This window comes from Triticum urartu, unplaced genomic scaffold, assembly GCF_056163025.1.
Source record: "Triticum urartu cultivar PI428250 unplaced genomic scaffold, HENAU_Tu73 scaffold2, whole genome shotgun sequence".
In the NCBI taxonomy this organism is placed as follows: Eukaryota; Viridiplantae; Streptophyta; class Magnoliopsida; order Poales; family Poaceae; genus Triticum; species Triticum urartu.
Window position 1 is genome coordinate 15,950,955 of NW_028260368.1, and position 11,501 is coordinate 15,962,455.

The following is an 11,501-nucleotide window of genomic DNA, read 5'->3' on the forward strand; positions in this document are numbered from 1 at the left end:
TCATAGTATGAGCAGTTTTTTGGAATTGTCAATATACTCGAAAAGTATAAATAGATCCAAAGCAAAGAGTTTTTCCAACTTTTCTGTTATGTTTTCATCTAGGATTTTTTTTAGTTGATCGTTATAGATTAATTCTCCGTGCTTCATTTAGTGTTCATACCAAAAATGCATCCATCCCGCACTAAGTCATAAAATTCTCTAAAAATATAGAGAAAGTTTCAAAAACAAAGAAAAAAAGTGAATCAATTTAGTAGAAAAGTACTCTATCAGATTCGAACCAACGACTTACGTCTTAGCACGAGATTACTCTACCACTAATTTAAAAAGCCCTTTATCGGATTTGAACCGATGACTTATGCCTTACCATGGCATTACTCTACCACTGAGTTAAAAGGGCTTTTTATTTAATTCAAAAATTAGCCACTTGGATTTCCCATTATGGGTCTACTGCATAATGTACATATTATATATATAATATATAGAGATAGAGAGAGAGACATTATGTAGAGATTGTATATGTATATATCGATATCTTGAGAGCTCAAAATAAAATTAATAAAAAAAAACATACCCTACATAACATATCCAACTCTTCTTGGTTCAGGGTTTTCCGTTTCCGAAGACTAGTAAAATAGGCGGATTCTGGAACCCCAAGGATTCAACGGTATATGGATATGGAAAATATAAGATTTCCGATCCTAGCGGGAAAAGGCGGGGAACAGATACCCAATAGGATATAGGATCCTTGGGAGGAACTTTTGGTAATGGCCTTGATCCTCTATGCTATTTTTTATGTGTTCTTAGTTCTATTGAACTTTTTGCATTCTTTTAAACAAGAATCTAATAAACTAGAATTGAGTCAGTGGAAAAAAGGAGAGAGAGGAAAGTGTTAAATGGAGAGAGTCGACTAATCAGAGACTTTTAGGATCTTCTTTACATCAGGTAAATCTGTCGGCCCTGTCCGTTTTTTTCTTTAAGTTACGACTCTTTGCTGCTTACTTCTATCAAGCCATAGGGAAAGTCTATGATGAATTTGGAAAACTCATCTCACTCTTACTCTATGGCTCGGACTTAATGGGGGAAGAAAACATCTTCCATAATTTCTTTTTTGTTCAATTCTGGACAAAAAAGAAAAGGAAAAAAGGAATTTATAGGGACAGTGTTACCCCCTATATCCCCTAGTTTATATTGTAGGAATAATAAAACAATTTAGCAGTCTGACACACTTACGTCCTTGCAAAGTAAATAATTATTATTGTAGTCGTAACCGTAGAATAGGATCCTAATCAAAATAAATACATTTGGTTCAGGCGCTATTAGCATGGTAAGAAAAGATTTTTTTTACAGACCAGAGGGGCTATCTAAATCCTAAAGTAAAGGCGAGCGATCGAAGTAGAAGTACCAACGGCTCAGTGTCATGAACCTTCTCCATCTGATTCAATAAGGGGGAATTAGCCTTCTTGTCAAATGGCTATCCTTGACAAAGGGTACCATTTATACCATAATCTACAATGTAGCGGGTATAGTTTAGTGGTAAAAGTGTGATTCGTTCTATTAATAACTGAATTTGAAATGATATACTTAAGGCATCCTTAAGTTTTTTATTTTTATATTCCGATGAAAACTTTAGTTCTTATAAAGGATTAAATCCTTTTCCTCTCAATAGCATATTGAGGAAGAATATACATTCTGGCGATTTGTATCCAAAGACTAATTTAAATTGCATCCAAAATAAAAATAGGATTATGAGTACAGAGTCGCGAAGCATAATTTTGCATTGGATTAAGTATTCCAATTTTGAAAATATGAGTAAAGGATCTATGGATGAAGATACAAAAAAGTTGATTTCCAATCGTAACTAAATCTTCTTAAAATAAGGAATAAGGAAGCCAAATAGCTAAAAAACGATAGTTTTGGTTTACTAGAACCATCCGCATATTGTTTCAGCTCGGTGGAAACCCAATTCTTTTCCTCAGGATCTCTTGAATGAAATTAGGGAACGAAGTAAGTAGATTAGATGAATTTAGATAGAATTTCTATCTCCTACTCTATAAGGATCATCTAGAAAGCGGAGAGCTTTGGTTCCATTCAAATAGAAAAGCTGACATAGATGTTAAGTGGTGAGAATATCCATAAAGGAGCCGAATGAAATCAAAATTTCATGTTCGGTTTTGAATTAGAGACGTTAAAAATAATCAACCAACGTCGACTATAACCCCTAGCCTTCCAAGCTAACGATGCGGGTTCGATTCCCGCTACCCGCTCCATTCTGTATAAAAGGAGTATTCTATTTGTCTAGACATGTTAGAGGCTTGTATTCAAGCCTTTTTTGTCCACCAGTTTCTGGTACTCCAGAGCGGAGTAGAGCAGTTTGGTAGCTCACGAGGCTCATAACCTTGAGGTCACGGGTTCGATTCCCGTCTCCGCACTTAGCAGTCTGTATAAAAGGACTATTCTATTTCTCTAGATATGTATGGTAGAGGGGCGTATCCAACCCTTTTTTATTCATTAGTTCCCGGCCCTAGAGGGCAAAATTGAGCAGTTTGCGAAGTCACTTGCCTTCAAAAAAAGAAGGCGCAAGGCCTCTCCCTACCCTGCAGAAAATAAAAATGAAACGAAAGGGACAGTCTACCTCTCCCTTCCCTTTAAAAAAAGTTTGCCCGTTGTTTGTCTCAGTTAATACCCAATTTTTGGAGCTCTGTTGGCGAGTTCTATTTCTGCCTCTGGAGCGCCCTCTTTTTTTGAGTGGGATGCAAAGGAAGGGTAAGATAGTAAGGGATACGGCACTAGACTAACACCTAATTAATACTTAATTTAATATAAGTAGTTAAACAGTTAACTAGACTAAACTTTTTATCATAGTACTTTGATAAATTAAGCGGGCGAGCGGCGGGAATCGAACCCGTATCTTCTCCTTGGCAAGGAGATATTTTACCATTGAACTACGCTCGCTACGGTATATATTTTATAGCGTATATCCGCCTGGGTCGACCTTCTATGTCTGGGTCGACCGTTTCATTTCATTTTCTATTATATTAGAGTTTTCCTTTTTTTATTATCTGTCAATGAATATTCTAATGGGAATGGAATTTCATAATACTGAAAGAGAAGAGCTAGCAATTCGGAACGCAAATTGCGTTTTAATACGTCTCACTATTCTAATTTTTTAGAAGAAATGGCCTTTATTATTTCTTTTTTATGGGGTTAATAAATATTAACCAAATTTCATTTAAGAAATGAGAGAATTCAGAATAGCTACGAGAAAGACTAGTCCAATCCATAATGATGTACCGGAAAATACAACATTTTTATTATTTGACCAACCATCAGGAGAAGCAAATACAAGGGGTACACTAATTACTAAGACTGAGGAAGTCGCAATTAATGCAAAAACAGCTAATTGGAAAGCAATAGTCATATTTCTAATCCTCCAAGCTACCATCAAATAAAGTTGACTACATATTTGATCCCTCACTTAAACCAAAATTGTAAAAAAATACAAGAAGTAGGAGGGGTTTAATCATGAATCCATTGATTCTTCTCTTTAATTCAAATTTATTACTTAAACCGCTTTTTTATTTGGATATGGGGGTGAGAAGAGATTATTTACTCTTTATTTCACAAGCGGGTATAGCGGATCCTGTATCCGTGTATACAGTATACAGAGATATATCGAAAAGGAACTTGTATCTGATATCTTTCTAGAGGCTAATAAATCTTTTTATTTTTTATATGGCTATGTTCTATTTGTAGGAGTAAAATAAGGATTAGGCTGTGGAGAGATGGCTGAGTGGTTGATAGCTCCGGTCTTGAAAACCGGTATAGTTCTAGGAACTATCGAGGGTTCGAATCCCTCTCTCTCCTTTTGCTTATTGAATACGTTTGTTTCTTTCATTTTTATTTATTTTTTTTTTCTGTCCCTTATCTTTCTTTCATAAAAAGGAATGAATGGCTCGGCTAGATGGAATAACCGAGCCAGAACAGAAAAAAAGTAGAACAGGTATAAATAAGAAAATCTTAGTTAAGAGGGTTCATGTAAAGAACAGGTTCCAAATCACGATCGATTCCCTTTTCAAAACCTGCTGCAGCAGCTCGGGCTCTTCCTGCATGCCATAAATGGCCCACAAAAAAGAAGAATCCTAGAACAAAATGAGAAGTTGATAACCAACTTCTAGGAGAGACATAATTAACTGCATTGATCTCGGTAGCTACGCCACCCACGGAATTTAAAGAGCCTAAAGGAGCGTGGGTCATATATTCTGCTGAGCGTCGTTCTTGCCAAGGTTGTATGTCTTTTTTCAACCTACTCAAGTCCAAACCGTTGGGGCCCCTTAGAGGTTCTAACCATGGAGCACGAAGGTCCCAAAAACGCATAGTTTCCCCTCCAAAGATAACCTCCCCAGTTGGGGAACGCATTAGATATTTACCTAAACCTGTGGGTCCTTGAGCGGATCCCACATTAGCTCCAAGACGCTGGTCTCTAACTAGAAAAGTAAATGCTTGAGCTTGAGAAGCTTCTGGCCCGGTGGGTCCATAAAACTCACTCGGATAAGCTGTATTATTGAACCATACAAAACAACAAGCGATAAAACCAAAGACAGATAAAGCAGCTAAACTATAAGACAAGTAAGCTTCTCCAGACCATACAAATGCACGGCGAGCCCATGCGAAGGGTTTGGTTAAAATATGCCAAATTCCGCCAAATACACAAATAAAACCCAACCATACATGCCCACCAATTATATCTTCTAAATCATCTACACTAACAATCCACCCTTCTCCACCAAAAGGAGATTTTAGTAAATAACCAAATATAACACTGGGACTAAGGGTCAAATTGGTAATTTTTCTTACATCTCCCCCCCCAGGGGCCCAGGTATCATATACACCGCCAAAATAAAGAGCCTTGAGTACTAGAAGAAAAGCACCTAGACCTAACAAAATTAAGTGAATACCCAAAATTGTAGTCATTTTATTTCTATCTTTCCAGACATAACCAAAGAATGGAAAAGATTCCTCAAGAGTCTCGGGTCCCAGAAGCGCGTGATAAATGCCACCGAAGCCTAAGACTGCGGAGGAAATTAGGTGAAGTACGCCAGATACAAAGTACGGAAAAGTATCTAGAACTTCCCCCCCTGGCCCTACTCCCCAACCTAGAGTAGCTAAGTGTGGAAGTAAAATCAACCCTTGTTCATACATGGGCTTTTCTGGTACGAAATGGGCCACTTCAAATAGGTTCATTGCTCCGGCCCAGAATACGATTAATCCGGCATGAGCTACATGAGCTCCAAGCAGTTTACCGGACAAATTGATAAGTCTGGCATTCCCAGCCCACCAAGCAAAGCCGGTGGTTTCTTGGTCACGACCAGCTAAAACGAAAGTTCCATTAAAGAGCGTTTCCACGTGGTAGAACCTCCTCAGGGAATATAAGATTTTCATGAGGCTGATCCTGAGCTGCCATCCACGCACGAATACCCTCGTTTAAAAGAATATTTTTGGTGTAGAAAGTCTCAAATTCAGGATCTTCCGCTGCACGGATTTCCTGGGAAACAAAGTCATAGGCACGTAAGTTCAGAGCCAAGCCAACTACGCCAATAGCACTCATCCATAAACCGGTGACGGGTACAAATAGCATAAAGAAATGTAACCAACGTTTATTGGAAAAAGCAACACCAAAGATTTGGGACCAAAAGCGGTTAGCAGTGACCATTGAATAAGTTTCTTCAGCTTGAGTTGGGTTAAAAGCACGGAAGGTATTTGCACCATCACCGTCCTCAAATAGAGTGTTTTCTACGGTCGCTCCATGAATAGCGCATAGCAGAGCCGCACCTAATACTCCGGCAACTCCCATCATATGAAATGGGTTCAACGTCCAATTATGAAATCCTTGGAAGAAAAGGATGAATCGAAATATCGCTGCTACGCCAAAACTCGGCGCAAAGAACCAACCAGATTGCCCCAGTGGATAAATAAGGAATACAGAAACAAAAACAGCAATTGGACCAGAGAATGAGATTGCATTATAAGGCCGCAATTGAACAGACCGAGCAAGTTCAAATTGGCGTAACATGAAACCTATTAGTGCAAAAGCCCCGTGGAGAGCTACAAAAGTCCATAGACCGCCTAATTGACACCAACGAGTAAAATCTCCTTGTGCTTCGGGCCCCCATAGTAGCAACAAAGAGTGTGCTAAACTATTGGCAGGGGTAGAAACTGCTGCGGTTAAGAAATTACAACCTTCCAAATAGGAACTAGCCAATCCATGGGTATACCAAGAAGTTACAAAAGTTGTCCCTGTAAACCAACCCCCTAAAGCGAAATAAGCACAAGGAAAGAGCAATAGGCCAGACCATCCTACAAAAACGAAACGGTCCCTTCGTAACCAGTCATCCATAGTATCAAATAGATCATTTTCTTCTTTAGGAATTCTACCAAGGGCTATAGTCATAGTGATCCTCCTATTCAATTACTTCAACCATTTCCGAGCACCTCATATCACTTTCCAAGGCATATGATAGTTTTATTATCTGTGGACGATTTCTTTCTCGTTCAATGCCCTTTTTCAATGGTCTCGAAGAGAGAAATTTCCCATTTTTATCTATGGAGTCACAGTCACAACCGAGGTCGTGGTAAATCCATGAATTTGATTCGATTTGTTTTTCTTATACTATTTATTTGTTTTTCTTATACTATAGAAATAGAAATAAATTGTTTTTCTTATACTATAGAAAGAAATAAACCTTTGAATTCAGCATTATTCCAAGACTCCTATTTCAAAGTCTATCTTTTAAGGGAAAAATGCAAATAAAAGTAACCCTTCTTTTCCCATTCCCTCTCTATTGCATGGGTGGAAGAACTAAAATAATAGAGGATTCTGAAAAAAAAAAATGGACCTTCGAAATCCAATTTTATGTGTAGCGCAAAGGAGTTGCGATTTCTTCTTATTCCTATAGAACATCTAGTAACAAGAATATGAAATCGTAAATAGCGAAAAATTCTTGTCTTGCGCGGTCTAAGTCTAAGGAAATAAAAAAAATTCGCTTATACAATTTCATCTACATCGAATTTATATATCAGAATAGCGGATAGAGGCATCATTAAAGGAGTCAGGTCTACTTACTTTATGCTTCTTTCCAATTTTATGGTGGATTTGATAAGAACCCTTTTTGCTTTCTTGATAAATAATCGACAAAAAAAGCGTTTTTTTTATATAACCTGCTTGTTTTATTATAATTATAACAAGTCCTATATGGAAATGCCCGCTAAAGAGAAAATCTATTTGATTGTCTCTCGGCCAATATCGATTTTTAGAAAGAAAAAACAAGAATTTTCTTCTTTTTTTATTAACATTAAGAAAAAAGAATATAATTAAAATGGAATTGGCAATATAATTTTTATAGACTTTTGAAAGAAAAAAAAGGGGTTTTTTGCAACCGTTATTTCTTATTTCTTGCCTATATCATATCACGGAAACCTTTCGCTTTGGAACGTGGAGAGATGGCTGAGTGGACTAAAGCGGCGGATTGCTAATCCGTTGTACAATTTTTTTGTACCGAGGGTTCGAATCCCTCTCTTTCCGCTCCCTTGGATCATTTGGGACTTTCGAATTGGAAAGAATTCTGACCCCCGGATTTTCTCATAGATAAATGTACGAAACAAATCCAATAAGAAAAAAAAAAACTGAATTTTTACTCCTCGCGTCCAGGATTCCGTCCTGGGTCATTAGATAAGAATCCAAAGATAAAGAGTGAAACAAAGAATATCACTACTGTATAAACAAAAAGTTTGAGAGTAAGCATTACATAATCTCCAAGATTTTTTTTTAAGGAATAGATTACCAGTTTTTCCTTACCACACGGATCCACTAGGATGGTTTTTTTTTATACCTAAAAATGCAAAAAAGAATTCTTGAAAAAAATTGCAAGAATTCTTTTATAATAAGCACTCTTATCAATAGCAAAAATAGGGTTAGGTGGTTAGGTATTGTGTAGGTACCTTTAGGTACCTGCTCAACCTAGGTGCAGGGGAGTAGAAAGGCTGATCCAAATTTATTGCTGTAGCTACCCATTCAATGTAGAAGAATTTAAATTTTAGAATCGAAGGTTCATAATATAAAAATATAAAACTTCTCGGCTTTTACCCATTTTAAAATTTTTTTGGAATGAACACATCATTCAATTTGGCATACAGAGTACTAAAGATTTCATCGAAAACTTACAGCAGCTTGCCAAACAAAGGCTAATAGAAAAAAGAATAGAGGTATAACAGGCATAATATCCACGATTGGATTGAAAATAGCATAAGCTTCGGGTAATTTGGCAAAGAAAAAACTAGTAGGATAAAGAACAGAATTAAAACAGATACAGGTTAAACTAAGTATATTAGGCATAACAAGCATTTCATTCTTGTAGAGTAAATAATTGGATTTTTCTTGAGTTATTTTTTTAAGGGAAAGAAGGAAAAGGCAGATTCAAAATCTTTTTTCTTCGGACTTTCCCAAACACAAAATACCTCCTTGTATTCGCACTCTCAAATGAGAGTGGAATAAATTCGACTTTCATATAATATCTTAATAGAATTCCATGTAATGATCAATGCATTTTTTTGATTCTATATTATCCGCATGTGTAGAATACTAGCAAGAGAATATCCCTCCTTTTTTATGTAATTGAAATGGTATTGACGAATAACAAATAAACATACTAGTGTTTATTAGTGTCGCATAAAACCCGAAATGGGGCGTGGCCAAGTGGTAAGGCAGCGGGTTTTGGTCCCGTTACTCGGAGGTTCGAATCCTTCCGTCCCAGATTGTTTCTGATGAAACAAACGGTGAAATCATATAGTATTCCGTACGAGACAAAAGTTTATTAAAGAGAATAATGATATCTTATTCTTTCTCAGAAAACATAATAAAGTCTTAAGTCCAGTCAAATTGACTATCTTTATTTTCATGAAAAAATGGGATCTATCAAGCACATTCAGGATATGCCTCTACTATAAAATCACTTAGTCATATTTTTTTCTTCCTTTTGGTATTCGAGTTGAAGAAGTACGAGAATTCTATAACTACCAAAAACTTTCAATCTTTTCATTGGAATAGTTTATTTAGTTATTATAGTTAATTGTTTTTGGTACTGAAAAAATATATTACTACTAGAATTCTAATTCTAGTAATTAAATTAATTAAACTTTTTTGGAGGTTGATAGTTTATTTATTGAGGAAGAGTCAATCCTTCTTTTCTCACTTCAAGATTGATCATCTCGAGCCATCCGTTGAGGGTGGAAATTTAAGAATAAATAAGTTTTAAGCAAACTTGTTTAGTCGTCTTTTTCAAACTATGTTTCATTCATATGATAGAATTTTAATATGGGTTTAAATAAATTGGATCTTGGCGGAGGCTTCCCGGATAAATACTTACTTTCTTTTATCCATATTGCTCCATAGATAGCAAGTTTTAATTAGTATAAAAAAACTAAACCAATGACTATTCATGATTCCATCCATATTGGATCAATTCTCTATACCACTTTGCAATGAAAAGAGGAATGTTTGTTATGGTAAAACTTCGTTTAAAACGATGTGGTAGAAAGCAACGTGCGACTTGAAGGACATGATCGATTGTGGATTTTGCTATCCATCATTTTCCATAGTAATGAAAATGCTCTTGGCTCGACATAGCCTGTTCTATTCGTTCCGAACCAAATTTGCGCTGGGTTTAAGTAACATAGTACACGATGGAGCTCGAGAGGACAGAATTTTTTTTATCAAGGGAAAGAATCTAGGGTTAGTGAAAACTAATAAATTAGGCCAACTTTGTCAGTCTATCCTTAATATAGAAATAAATCGAAAGGTTAAAATAAGAAGAAAGTCCAATAAAAGTATATCAGAATCAATCCCTCTTATTAGATTTCTATAGAAGAGATAAATGCTTTATCGAAGGAAATAAGAAAAAAGGGTATGTTGCTACTCTTTTGAAAGAAAAAAATAGGAATTCCCGAAGTAATGTCTAAACCCAAGGATTTCACAAATCAAAGATAAAGGATTCCAGAACAAGTAAACACAATTTTCAATTGTCTCAACAACAGAGTTGGATTAGAATAAGGAATAAAAGTCAATTCGTTCGAAATGAGACAAAGAAAAGAGTTTAAAGACGACTCAAAAATTTTGGAAGGATTTTGCCTTCGAAGTTTGTCAGGCAAAATTAGCCCACTTGAGTCATGAGTATAAATGAAATTTGTTTTTTCTGTAAGGAAATTAATGCACGTCATAGTCTAATTTCTATTATTATCGACAGAAATTCGAATCATTTTCTCGAGCCGTATGAGGAGAAAACCTCATATACGTTTCTAGGGGGGGGCGTTGTTTATCTACATCTATCCCAATAAGCTGTCTATCGAATCGTTGCAATTGATGTTCGATCTCGAAGAGAAGGAAGAGATCTTCAAAAAGTAGGTTTTTATGATCCGATAAAGAATCAAACTTGTTTAAATGTTCCAGCTATTCTCTATTTCCTTGAAAAGGGTGCTCAACCAACAAGAACTGTTTATGATATTTTAAGGAAGGCAGAATTCTTTAAAGAAAAAGAAAGAACTTTGAGTTAATTGAAGAACTAAATGAATCAAAAAATAGGATAGGAGAAGATTATTAGTATTCCTAGTTGTCTAATTATTTAGACACAATTTACCTCTTTTTTAATCCTATTTGGATTTATATTATATCGTGCCAATCCAACATAAGCCCCTATTTTATTTACTTTTTCTATCTAATTTGTTTTCTTACCATTGTATTTCCATTGACAAAGGTCTATTGAACAAATAGAATTTGTAGATAGATGGGTCTCTTTATCCTCACTCCATATTCAATTTTTCCGCCTACACTTCGCTCAAATGATAAGGGTGTTCCTCTTGCATGTATTCTCATACAATATAATATATATTTTTTATAATATATATTTTTTGTTAATAAAAATCGCTAAAAATAAGGAGAATTTGGCCATCGTGATTAGGGTCGCTCTTTTTTTAACTTTACTTTAGTGGAATTTCACCGGACCTGTTCGTTTTGGCATTTGAGTGTTTTTCATGGTCGATAAAAAAAATCTTTTGATGTCTTGCTAGTTCAATGTTTTGACAGAAGCGCGCGGTGTAATTCCATTGATTTTTGGATTTCGATCGTATCTAAGATCCTTTTTTTATCTGGGTTGCTAACTCAATGGTAGAGTACTCGGCTTTTAAGTGCGACTATGATCTTTTACACATTTGGATGAAACAACAAATTCGTCCAGACTCTTGGTAGAGTCTAGAAGACCACGACTGATCCTCAAAGGTAATGAATGGAAAAAATAGCATGTCGTAATAAAATCAATCTTTTTTGAATGGAATCCAAAATTACGATTTTCTGGGTCTAATGAATAAATGGATAGAGCCTGGCTCCAATTCTGGTAAAATAAAAAGCAACGAGCTGAACTTCCTAATTGGAATGATTCCCCGCTCTAATTAGACGT

The 11,501-nt window shown here is 35.8% G+C and overlaps 4 non-coding genes across 4 annotated transcripts; 2 read left to right on the forward strand and 2 right to left on the reverse strand.

Moving 5' to 3' along the window:
- Window positions 1-325: 325 nt before the first annotated feature.
- TRNAT-GGU (transfer RNA threonine (anticodon GGU)) lies at window positions 326-397 on the reverse strand. Its single transcript has one exon. It is a non-coding gene; the product is annotated as a tRNA-Thr (tRNA).
- A 2,484-nt stretch (window positions 398-2,881) lies between these two features.
- Window positions 2,882-2,952, reverse strand: TRNAG-GCC (transfer RNA glycine (anticodon GCC)). Its single transcript has one exon. It is a non-coding gene; the product is annotated as a tRNA-Gly (tRNA).
- Window positions 2,953-3,776: 824 nt separating this feature from the next.
- TRNAS-UGA (transfer RNA serine (anticodon UGA)) lies at window positions 3,777-3,864 on the forward strand. Its single transcript has one exon. It is a non-coding gene; the product is annotated as a tRNA-Ser (tRNA).
- A 3,627-nt stretch (window positions 3,865-7,491) lies between these two features.
- On the forward strand, window positions 7,492-7,579 carry TRNAS-GCU (transfer RNA serine (anticodon GCU)). The gene has a single exon. It is a non-coding gene; the product is annotated as a tRNA-Ser (tRNA).
- The last annotated feature ends 3,922 nt before the right edge of the window (window positions 7,580-11,501 follow it).